Below are 10,569 nucleotides of genomic sequence, written 5' to 3' on the forward strand. Positions count from 1 at the left end.
GGCGCGGAGGGGCCGCGGGCGGGGCCAACATGGAGGAGGCGCGGCCGTGCCCGCCCAGCCCCGCACGCGAGCGGCGCGCGCGGCGCCCTCTGCCGGCCGCGGCTGAGTGCTCGGGGCCGGGGGCGCGGCGCGGAAAGTTGTTGCTCGGGCTGGGAAGGCGGAGGGGACGGAGTTTTGAGCGTATTTTGTTTAATACACAGTAGCTCTACGAAATCAGTCAGAACTCGGGTTTGATTTATGTCACGTTTTTCACTGCTGCGTCTTCACCAGCCACCTCGCCCATGCAGCGCGGGGGAAGCTCGCCGTGCTTCCGTAACAGTCCCAGGGAATCGCAGAAACAATCAGGTTGGAAAAGACCTCTGGGATCATCGAGTCCAACCTGCGACCGATCACCACCATGTCAAACACACCATGGCACTGAGTGCCACGTCCAGTCTTTCCTTAACACCTGCAGGGATGGTGACACCACCACCTCCCTGGGCAGCCGATTCCCGTTTCTAATCACACTTTCTGTGAAGAAATCCCTCCTAATGTCCAACCTTAAATTCCCCTGGTGCAGCTTAAGATTGTGCCCTCTTGTCCTACTCCTTGGAGAAGACCCCAACGCCCACCTGGCTACAACCTCCTTCGGGATAGTTGCAGAGAGCAATAAGGTCTCCCCTGAGCCTCCTCCAGACTAAGCACCCCCAGCTCCCTCAGCTGCTCCTCACGGGACTTGTGCTCCAGACCCTGCACCAGCTCCATTGCCCTTCTCTGGACTGTCTCCAGCACCTCAATGTCCTTCCTGAACCGAGGGGCCCAGAACCACACAGAGAATCAGTAGCTTTGCCCAAGGAATGCTGGTGCCTTTCTCTTGCAAACGCATCTAAGTCATATTTTCAGGGATGTAATTAGCACAAGAGATCACCAAACCGGTGGAAGTCCTCCACTAAGGAGGGAATATTTATTGAATCCAGGGAGGATAATGAACCTATCACTTTTTAAATACACAAAGTGAATGATCTCAGTTTACTTTATCTGCACTGTTTAAAATTAAAACAAGGCTTTATTCAGCAGAATCCTTTTCTTTGAGACCTACTCATTAAGTTTAGGTGTTATTGAGGAAAAATTAATGCATATATCCAACTCAGCCAGCAATAGGTGACTGTGTGCACAATGAAATTACTACAATTTTTATTCCTGCTTTTTGGACTGTTCTAATTTCTGTGTTTTTAAAGAAGGTTCAGTCTCACACTGTGTTGTGTGTGAAACTAACTATAACTATTGAGAATAGGAAATAACTCCACTGACATAGGACCAGGAGTTGGACCCTTCCAACTCGGATTATTCTATGATTCTATGACTCTATGATATAAAGCTGGTATAAACAAGTGCCAATCAGGCCCTTTAAGACTAATAGATGACCTTTGTGCTCACTCTGTACCCCAGGGATAACCTATTCAGGCTCTGAAAATTAGCTCTCTTGGATATTTGCCATTTAGCAAGAACAACATATATAATGTTTAGTGGACATGGTTGCATCACTTATGTTCCTTGGTTTACTTTTTCTTTACCAAAATATTAAATACTGGTAAATCCTCATGCAAGGATTGTTCACATCATCTACAAACTCCAAATGAAACCAGAACTTTGTTGTGCCAGGTGCTATGTAAAAAATCAGTGTTCATACTTCACAGTCCTTCTACCTTACAAAGGTGAGAGACAGTAGAGCAGAAATGAAGGCAGAGAAATGTCACGATACTTATCCTAAGGTATGAAATACAGATCAGAGCTTGAAACACGGGTTTCCTATCACTAGGTTCTGCCCTACCCATTGCTCTCATGAATTATAAAATCCTAGACATTTCCTGGGGAAGGAGAGTCCCCCAGAGATTGCACTGAAGCTGGTCAGGAATGTTCCAAACTAAGTTTTGTGCGAAAATTTGTCAAAGTGGAAACGCTCCCTCAAAGACAATTTGTTTCAAGAAGGTTTTTTTCTCAGCCCTCTTTGAGGTCAGAGAGCCCTACCCCAAATGGCCAACAGTCAGTGACAGAGGGCACCCACCCACACTGCACCAGCCCCACCTTCACTGTTCTCTTTTCTTCATTCAAAACTTTTTAAAGGTCTCTTTTTTGTCTGATACAGAATGGAAAACACCTTTTGAAATGTCAGGAGTTTTTCACAAGTGACACTTGTTTTTTTGCTGACTGGCCCTGGACTATATTCTGTTTGCCTCCCCACAGCCCTCGTGTTGTTGCCTGCCAAGAATAGCCACATTTCACCCCTCATGGTTAATCTGGAGTCGAAGCCTCTGGGAAACTGCACTGCTGCAATTTTTAGCTTAATTTGCCAATGTAGAGTTTCCATTAATGCAGCTAATCCAGCATCTGGGTATGGGAGCTTAAACTCTTCCCTGCAGCCCAAGAGTAGCACTGATCAAAAGAAGAGGCAGCACAAGAAGGCAAGAAAAGAGTCCTCACAGTCCTACAGGCAGGTCAGTGCCAGCTCCCTTCATCACACACATTTTGGCTTTGATTCTCTTCCTTGAGACTTCAGCTTTCCTCAAAATATTCATGGAGGACTATATATACCTGAAAGATGTGCAGGAATATGGGGTGAATATGCAAGAAATACATTAAGTAAATCTATTTTTCTCAATTTGAGTGGGAAGGCTGAAGGATGAGAACAAGAAGCAGCAACAGGAAAATGAAAGCACAGAGCATGAAGGAGCTTGGAACTCAGAGTAACCTCTTAAGCCGGGTTTTAGCCCAGATCACTCATTGTTTCTTCATATTTCTGCTATTGGTGATCCTCCTGTTACATGGATCTCACCTGCCTGGTTGGGCTTAAAGAAAAAAAACTGGTACCCAAGTGCTCTGAGGGCTGGAAGGTTTAAACCAGCACTTGCTTATGGATGACTGGCTCAGTCTAAGAAGGGAATAACAAAGCCGCTTGAATGACAGCTTGGATCAAGTTCATAATGACCTGGTTTGTACAGGCCAGGTGTTATGTAGATTGGAGCTTGTTATTGTGAAAAATTTTGGCAAAGCTCGCGAGGCAACAGCCAGTTCCAGCAGAGCTGGGCAGAAAGCCACAGACTACAGGCAGGTCCATCTTCAGCACGATGGGCACAGCAGCCATCTCCTCCTGTACCCCGTACCTCGGGGACCTGAACCAACCTGCCTGCACAGCAGCTGGAACAAAGCTTACACAGGAACAGAGAACAGTTTCAAAACATGGTACTCCAGGCTTAAAAGTGAGGAAGTAAGCTTGCACAAAAACATGGCACTAAGGTTTTGTCTTTTTCTTAGGGAGCAAAAATTCAGAGCAAAATTCAGAGCCTCCCACTGCAGCATTAGTGGAAGGTGAACAAACTGTTACAGAATGTTCCTATCAATATATCTTGCATTTTTTAGGTAGTCTCTCATAATAATTTCATAATTCATTTTTTATGTTATTTAAAGTAGTTACAGGAGTAATGCAGATGAAGAGCTGTCGAAATTAGGGCTCACCTATGATTTGTTTTCTCACTCTTCACCATTAATATGCACATACTATGATTTGTTACTGAAGCTAGTTGGACTTAAATTTTATTCTTGCTTTAGATAGCCATTTTTTTAAAAAGAGGAAGACACAAAAAAAGCCCCCAAACAAATTACGGAAAATGCCTTGGGTGCATTTTTTTTAATAATAATTAATGTGAAACTGTCAGGATATCTGGACTCTTCACCAATACTCAGCATTTATTCCTGTGCCCAAAGTTAATAAAAGGGAGTGTATAAATCAGAGCAAAGCCAGTTAGATGAATAGATCAGGTTTCTATTTTTTTTCATAAGGAAGATTTTGTAAGTGTGGTGGTAGGGATGTTTTTACACCGTACCACAACAGCCAGTACAACTGAGGAGAAGGGGAAAAAAAGAAAAGAAAAGGAAAATCTGAACAAATTACTCTTTACCAGGATGTTGTAACTGCAAATAAATGACAGCTTTTTTCATATGGGAAGTATGGCATTTTTACTCTAGTTGTATCAGCTTTCACATTGCACCATGGAAAAGCAGCAGAAAGTCAAGCAGATAATGAAAGCCTGACACAATGGATTTGCAGCCCAAAGGCACAGCTTTAGATAAGTGTTACACACAGGACAGGCACAAAGTAGGAGTGGTTAGCTGGGCTTTAATGCTCCATGGAAAGGTGGATTACAAGGAGTTTTTTGAATCTCTCACTGTTTCAGAACTTACACCGAGGTTTAGAAGTTATTTTTAATAGTCTATTACAAGCTGTGATCATGAGAAACTGAAAAAAGAAATTATCCTCTCATCCTTAGGGGCAGTGCCTCAGAAATCAATGCTAATGAACAGACTGCAGCACAGGGAAGCTTGCATTTCCCCTGCTGCACCAATTTTGTGCATTAACAAGGGACACTGCAAGTGCCATCATGTGTAATTAGAGTCAGGGAAAGGGGGGAAAAAGGATATCATTCATTCACACTTCTCGTGGTGTCATTTCTTTGTGGCAGATTTAACAGAGATTAAACAGGCATTCAGTTTAATACTAGTCCTATTAAGGATCAAATATAATTTATTTTTAATTATGGATTTATCGAGGCACCAGCATAATTGATGGCAGTCCCGTTGTGAACATATCCTTGTGTTATGACTTCTTTAGTAACATAAGAAATGCAGGCAGGATATTCACCTTTACTAACATTCCAGTGAGAGTACACCTCTGTGAGTAGATCCAGTCAGGATCCCAACCCACCACCCATCACTGAGAACAATATCCCAAATCCCAGCGTGCATCCCTGCCTGACCTGAAATAACTGATGAACCAGGGTTTGAAATCAATCCTCCCTGCAGGGGCTGATCAGCACACCAGCCCCCTCTCATGCACGACCCACCTGTCCCTTCTTATTCTTCTCCACCCAAGTTCTTCTCTTTGTGTCCCACGAATGGTGGCAAGTGTTTCTCAAGGGACACACAGCTCCTCTTTACATGACTTTGTTACACATCCACAGGTAGTGGAGGGTGTAAACTGCAAGTAAGACCTAAATATCAGTGGAGATTTAACCCCATCACATCTTTGTCATCCAGCGGCTCCCTTGTCACCTTATGGGAACCTCCTGTCCCCACTCCCTACTGTGTACCATACCACAGGGATTGCATATCACACAGGAGAAAAATAAAAAAAACACTCCAGATGCACTTGGAAAGAGTGGATTTGTGTAGACATCACTGGTTGTTATAAAACAATTTTAATGCTTTATCATTTAAACTTAAGAACCAGTGTCCTACATTCCTTCCCCCAAAGGAGGGGTTTAACTATTTTTACTCTAGATCCTTTTGGGACATATCCTCTGTATGCTAAGACAGCTCCATCAGCAGTGGTGGCTGACCATCAGGAAACATTTCTGTTCAAATTTCAAGATCATATTTGAGAATGCAGGATCAGACCTTTTAATGCCAATGATGGGTTGAAGAAGGAGGAATATTTACCAAATAAATAATCACTGAATTAAAGCACAGACCAGAACTACTACAAAAGACCAATTATCTTGTTGGCTCAAGCCCCTGGAATTTAAAAATGTGATACCCTCGTTAATGTTCAAGGAAACACAACAGTTGTATTCGTGTGTAAGAAAAAGTCCTTTTTAAGCACCATGGCATGCAGGTTAAAGAAAAACATGAATAGGGTGCAGCACTAAGCAATGCATCTGCCACCTATTCACCAGCCATGGCAGGGCAAGAAAAGCTGCAATGGAGGCTCTTCACAAGCTATTAACCTTTCCTGATTGGAGTCTTGCTTTACAGAAAGAGCAGCAAGTGCCTGCTCAGAAATGGGCTTCCCTGAAAATAGTAACTGGCAATAATTGAACAGATGGGGAACCTGTCAAGTGTTAAGGGGTTTTTGTCATGACATACTACTTATTTAGTAGCAAAAGTGATAATAAGAGATAGAGAAGGTTCACAGTTGTGACTAATAATTAGATTTGAAATCTGTCAATGACTGTGGAGTGGAAAACTGAAATTCAAGATATGTTCTGATTATTTAGGTTTTGCTTTGGATTTTTTTTCCTCTCTATTAGTGCCTCTATCCCACTGCTTTAATTAAGTGTTGAATACAAGGTAAGGGATTTGCTCAGCACAATCAATAATGGCATTCTGATGCTGATGTTGAATTGACTTGCTATTTTTAACATGCTGCTTCGTTATTGCCTGTCATCCTTAGTCACGCCTTGGGCTCTGCAGATACAGCCAGCATAGGAGGTTCCCAAGAAGGTCTTTGTCTCATGGAGGTTTTGTCCTGTCCCATACTTCTGAGGACCCATGGAAGAGGTGAAGGGTCCCTCCAAACATGGCAGTGGGAAGTGAGCACCTCCAGCTGTCTGCAGAACTCTGCTTTGACCCAGCCACGCTCACAACAAACAGCTTTCCCTTACTACCACACTTTACTGGATTTGGCTGCTTTTATCTTGTGAATATTTTACAAAGTCAGGGCACATCAGCACTTCTAACAGTATAAAAAAATCTGCCTTGATAATACTACAGAATCATGGAATCATAGAGTGGTCTGGGTGGAAAGAGACCTTAAAGATCATTTAATCCCAACCCCCTGCCATGGACAGGGACACCTTCCACTAAAACAGGTTGCTTGGAGTTCCATCCAGCCTTCCCTTAAACACTCAACTTGCTACAATTTATTATTTAAATGACATACTATTAAATTCCCAGTTATGTGTGGAAAAACATAACATAAAACAAAAAAGTCTTTGCACTATAAATGGCTGCAATTTTTTAAGACAAAACTCAGTTAGAATTACAGAACAGAAGTGGGATTAAAGACCGAAGAGAAATCCAGCCAACAGCTTAATATTCAGCCACGTGTTTCAGAAGGTTCCTCTGATTTCTCTTGCACTAAAAAGCAGTCATCACTTTTTGCCTAAAGAACCAAAGATGAGGGGGATATTCAAGTCAGCTAAGAGCCTTCCCTTCATACCAGGTCTCTCTCCTTCTCCAGGGGCTCCCTGATTAATGCCTAAGCATCACAGTGCTCTTCAGAATTTGTATGCACCTTGTGTCCCTTTGAAAATCATTTAGAATACCTGATTATACATCCTGTCTGTCTGTACATGCAAACACAATAAATGCATTATACACAATTTTCTATCACCTTATCAAGCTTTTCATAACTTTCTAAAATTGCACTTTTCTGCAATTTTGAATAGAAAATAACATACTAAATTTAACTAGTTTTCAATAGCAAGGATTCAATTCCACAGGATTCAATTCCAAGGATTCAACTCAAGCATCGTCCATATCTATGTAAGTGGGACATATGTAGAAAAGAGCTGAAGTGAAGTTCCAGAACAGCCACAAAACAAGTTCAAAACTATTTTTGTTGCTTTTTTAATTTTAAGAAGGTTTTAAAAATCATCCCCTACTTTTTTCTTGTTGAGCATTTAAGGACGATAGGGAATTTGTCTGATGCTTCCAGTGAAGCCAGGTGTTCAGGTTCATTTCTCCTCAAGGCTTGCTTACTGTGGACTTCACTTCCCCACCCGGGCTGTCCTCCCGCAGAAACACTTTGCAGCCTCCTAACAACATTTAGTACGTAGTTCAGTGTATTTGCTCCTCTTTTTTCCATCACATTTCTCCCATTAAGACTCCAAATTGGTGCCATTTCACAAACCAGGTGATCTGTGAAGCAACTGAGACATTCTCCCACTTTAATAATCCATAAAGCCATCCTGTGCCCAGCAGGAGCAGCAGCAGGATGGGGAGTGATGGACCCAAACCCTTCTGGAGGCAGCGTTGCTGCAGAGTGCCTTAATATTGTTAACTGATTAAGGCAACAGTTACCAACTTTAATACTATTTTCCTCCCTCCGAAATCCTAACCTAGTTATTTCTTTCTCTGCTTTCTAGTTCTTTTGAGCAACATTTCTGTAACTGTTTTTGGTTGTTTGTTTTTTTTTTTAAAAAAACTATTTGTAAAAGACACTTTGTAGTCCTAGAACCTACCTACAGATGCTGAAATATCCCTTCTTTCACTGCAGCCTTGGTTTTCAGCACCATATCAGATGTACCTACTAAGCAATGTGGGGTGGTGTTTTTTCAGACGCCAAGAAAGAATACAACTATTTTAGGCAAAATCTCGTTGCTTCCTAAGGACATAACTAACTGCTGGTGGAACTCTCTGAACTTTTTATTAGTCTGTGTTGAAGCGCTGCAGGATTAGTTATAATTAACTGTCATCATGTCATTTTCTACCAACTACTCAGACTAAAAAAAAAAAAAAAAAAAAAAAAAGGAAAGAAAAAAACCCCAAGCCCTAGCAGCAACCATGATTAAAATGTCTGTATTTGTTTCCTGTCCCAAACCTCATTTTGAGCTCCCAGAGGTCACAAGCTCTTCTCCACACACCCCTCAGCTTTCACACAGAGACTTGTGCACATTTAAAATTAAGCATTTTTAACAGCAGCTAAAGAGTCAGTTATACAGAAGGGGTAAGCAGCTTAAGACAAATATTTAATATTAAATAAGTGCTTCCTTACTAAACCATTTACACCCCCTGGTGTAACAGTGTGGTGGGTACTTATTGCTGATTTATTCATTTATATTACTTCAAGGAGCCTGCTGGAGCCTGTAGGCACACATTCAAAAATAATTTAAAAGGACATGAATTCATCAGTGAGGCAATGACAACTAATGGTAATTCACCAGTTGGAACCTGTGCAAACTAAAAATAACATAAAACTACCTGTAATTTGGGTTTTTCCTAGTCTAATATGGATCTACAAGCTCTGCAGCAGCATCTTGACAGTCAACAGAACTCGTATGTCCCATGTCTATGACAGATGGTAGCTCCCACCTAACACATCACCTGTGATATGACATTTTGCAGAATACAACTGTTGACAGCAGATAATAAAGAGATATACTTAAATGAAGATATTGTGAGTGATCACTAACTGTGAATGCTAAGAGATTAAAAGTTATCACTTTTTTGTACGTCACCCTAAAACTTTAATATTTGCAATTCTCCCATGGAGAGATTTTATTTAATTGGGGTGGAATTGGATGGCATTGTAAAAATGAATGCAATATTAAAGTAATATATTTTATCTACTTTCACTTAAAAATCATTCTCTAACATTCATAATTTGATTATTCTGGGGAATTAGGAGAAGAATGAGCATGTAGGAGGGCAGGGCATCTCCATTGCCCCCAGGCAGACCACTGGTCTGATCCAGTAAGACATCTCTTGTGTTAAGAACCAGAAAATACAAGCAGGTACTACTCCAAGTGAAAAAGATTCATACTTTTTTTCAGAGTTCCAAACTGATGGAGAATTCTCTCTCACTATTTCTGTTCCATGTAACTCTCAGTGTGAGGTGTAAGGATTTCACTGCCTTGTTTTGGGGGAAGCTCCTAGCAGAGCCAAGGTTTCATGTTGCAGTAAGGGCAGGTGAGCCACATCATACACCAGCAACTCCATTTCTTTGTGATCAGCTCTGGGACATGGCTTAATTCCCTCTCCCGTTTATGCAGCACAAGCCTTTCCTCACAGCCCAAAGGGCAAAACAGTCGCTTTCTGCAGACTCTCTACAACCTTCTAAAATTCATTGCTGTGAACATTTACACAACTAAAAGATGATTTAAACAACATTTAATACAAGATTCCATACCAACATGTTTTAGCAGGATGTAAAGAAGTGGGGAAACTGTACATGTGCTCCCTTTTTTTGCTGTACCTGTGCGCTTATCTTCACTAAGCAGGTGAGGTAACACACCTCACTGATTGGGGATCTGCTCTTCTGTAGCTAAGTGACATTTGCAACACACGTGTTAAGGTAGTTTCTGAACAAAGAGACAAAAAAATATGGCTGCATCCATTGAGAAAAGCATCTGAAAGGCTGAACCAGTGCTACTGGTGCCAGTCTGTTTTACACCAGGTTGGTAAATCCATGTAAATCCTCATGCACTTCCCAGACATGGAAAGGCACAGCACATCTCTAATACCACATCCCTGGGTGGGTTGATAGGACAAGGGGGAATGGTTTCAAACTGATAGAGGGCAGGTTAAGATCAGAGATTAGGAAGAAATTCTTCCCTATGATGGTGGTGAGGCCCTGGCACAGGTTGCCCAGAGAAGCTGTGGCTGCCCCATCCTTAGAAGTGTTCAAGGCCAGTTTGGACAGGGCTTGGAGCAACCTGGGCTAGTGGAAGGTGTCCCTGCCCATGGCAGGGGGACTGGAACTAGATGGTCTTTAAATTCCCTTCCAGTCCAAACCATTCTGTGATTCTACAATTACCATCAGAGGGTCTGACTACAGCACTTTAAAGAGGAACACCCAGAACCTGCCTTTCATGCTCAAATCAAAGCCGTAAAAAATTTTATCTATCAGTAGAGAACAGAGTCAATACTACCACTCATTCAAACATGAACAAGAGGAATTTCATGCCTGGAATAAAATAATTGCTCATAAAAATCACCAAAGGAAAACTGACGTGGTGGGTTGTTCCCAGCTGTTGTGGAGAAGTATAATGGAGAAGTATAATGCCATGTCAGGCATCTTCTGTACATGACTCA

This window comes from Corapipo altera, unplaced genomic scaffold (assembly GCF_003945725.1).
Source record: "Corapipo altera isolate COAL_440 unplaced genomic scaffold, ASM394572v1 68, whole genome shotgun sequence".
In the NCBI taxonomy this organism is placed as follows: domain Eukaryota; kingdom Metazoa; phylum Chordata; class Aves; order Passeriformes; family Pipridae; genus Corapipo; species Corapipo altera.